This window comes from Schistocerca nitens, unplaced genomic scaffold (genome assembly GCF_023898315.1).
Source record: "Schistocerca nitens isolate TAMUIC-IGC-003100 unplaced genomic scaffold, iqSchNite1.1 HiC_scaffold_530, whole genome shotgun sequence".
Classification (NCBI taxonomy): Eukaryota; Metazoa; Arthropoda; class Insecta; order Orthoptera; family Acrididae; genus Schistocerca; species Schistocerca nitens.
Window position 1 is genome coordinate 392,164 of NW_026046063.1, and position 2,621 is coordinate 394,784.

Below are 2,621 nucleotides of genomic sequence, written 5' to 3' on the forward strand. Positions count from 1 at the left end.
GTTGGTGGGCCCAGGCAAGGTGTAAAGCATTGTGTGGTATAGTCATCAAGGGTACACAAGTGGGCCTTCGAGTCCAAAAGCCCTATGGTTCACACAGTGACACTTGTTGATGGCCCAGCATTGAAATCTGCAGCAATTTGTAGAAGGGTTGCACTTCTGTCATGTTGAATGATTCTCTTCAGTCATCATTGGTCCCATTCTTGCAGAATCTTTTTCTGGTTGAAAATTTGAAGTTTAACCAGATTCCTGATATTCACAGTACACCCGTGAAATGGTCATACAGGAAAATCCCACTTCATCGCTGCCTCGGAAATGCTGTGTCCCATCGCTTGTGTACCAGCCGTAACACCATGTTCGAACTCACTTAAATCTTGATAACCTGCCATTGTAGCAGCAGTAACCGATCTAACAACTGCACTAGACACTTGTTGTCTTATGTAGTCATTGCCGACTGCAGAGCCGTATTCTGCCTTTTTACATATCTCTGTATTTGAATATGCATGCCTATACCAGTTTCTTTGGTTCTTCAATGTATATTGCTGTATTAATGAAAAAGGAAACAAAAAACTATTTAATCTTAAAATGTGTGTTCTAATTTTGTTATTACCAAGAGCACCACAAAATTGTCATTGTGGATGTCATATACCGTATTTACTCGAATCTAAGCCGCACTTTTTTCCGGTTTTTGTAATCCAAAAAACCGACTGCTGCTTAGAATCAAGTGCAAAGTAAGCGGAAGTTGTGAAAAATGTTGGTAGGTGCTACCACAACTAACTTCCGCCGTCGAATATATGTAGCGCTACACAGACATGCTTTGCAGATACAAAGATGAATACTGGCGCCAAAACCTCTGCGTCAGTAAATAAATTTAAGTTTTTTTCTCTGCCTCAAGTTTCGACCACTGCATTTTCATACATTATCCAACGAAGTAAATACAAATTCTGTATTGTTCATCTTCGAATGTAGCAGCATTTCAACGTACTACGAAAATCCGATTGGCAAGACTGTTTGGGATGTTTGCCATAAGCCAACTCTACGTTCTGAATTTTTTCCTACCTGTGAGAAGAGATGGTTGCTAATAGGAACGTGCAGTATTCTCTTCACCATAAGAATAATACGAATATAAACATTTTGCCTCGTATTCTTTCATGTTTGCTGCTAACTCATTTAAATCCTGTCTGCCTAATAAACTACGAAACTAGAGTGAGACAACAGCAAACGCGGAAGAATATACATATCAAGTCATTTTTATATTCGTATTATTCTTATGCCTAATAGTGATACAGTCACAAATGAAGCACGGCAATTGACTAAATTTTTAAATCTAAGATGACTCTAATTTCTGTGCAGAATGTAATGTACTAAAGAGGCATCTGCAAAGATTTTCAAATGGAGAAAAATTTTCGCTAAACTCTCGTTCAGAACATCTTCTATCATACGCAGTCTATTATTTGGATCTTGTTGACCATTATCAAAGAAAGCAGCAGTCTAAGTAACAACAAATAGCAGTCTCTTGCCATTGTTTCGCTAACGAGACAATAACTCTCTTTTTTTTTTTATTGTTAGTGGCGGTAGCGCGCACAAAAGCTAGCCATGCCACGAGCGGCGACAAGTCGTAAACACTCATTATCAGAATGCGACAAACAATGCATGACACAGTACAGTAATGCATTTTCAGCTTCAAGTGACATAAACACCTATAACAAAGAGAAAAGCACTTATCAGATCAAAGAAAAATAAGCAATCAATTCAAACCGGACGAAGCACGTGAAAAAGGAAGGATACCCGTATTAATAGGGACAGAGTGCCTGACGCATAGCAGTGGCTACCTGGTAAAGCTTAACTGCCAAGCTTACGACTCAAACCAAGATTCGGGAAATTTTTTTTTCCTTGATTTCGAGTCTCATTTTTCAGGTGCGGCTTAGATTTGAGTGCAGCTGAGATTCGAGTAAATATTGTATTGAAAAGATGTCCGCAACAGTGCTACATGCTATTAACCACTCAGCAATTCCTATGCTACAGAAGATACAACCATATATCTAAGGAATCATCAAGAACTCAATGGACAGATTAGAAATGGCAGACTAACCTATATCACATATCCTCCATACAACCTCATACAACTGTCAACCAATATTTACATTCAACACTTTTATCAATTATGACACTGCACAAGTTAAACAGATTACCCATAATATTACATAAGGAATGAAGAAGGAATATTTTTTCTCAAGAAGAAACAAGTCCCTACAAAACAAAAGCTACTCTGCACAACAAAAACACTCTCACAAACAGAAGTAGACACAGAGATAGAAGCACTCTATAACCAAGCAGCATAAACTTGACAACTATCATTTTACACACTACTCACTCAAACAACACACCGAATCAAGAAAGAAACCCTTACATGAAGAAAGATGTCACTGATAAACCAGATCAATACTATTCAATGAACACACTTCAAACAACTCAACTGGGCACTGACAGAGCAACAGAATGCAACCTCACCACACAACTCACTTACACATTTTTCACACATTACAGAACTAAAATACCAGTCTCTGAAACTACATCATGAATCAAGAAAGAATATTTCCATACATGAAGAAAGAAGATGAACC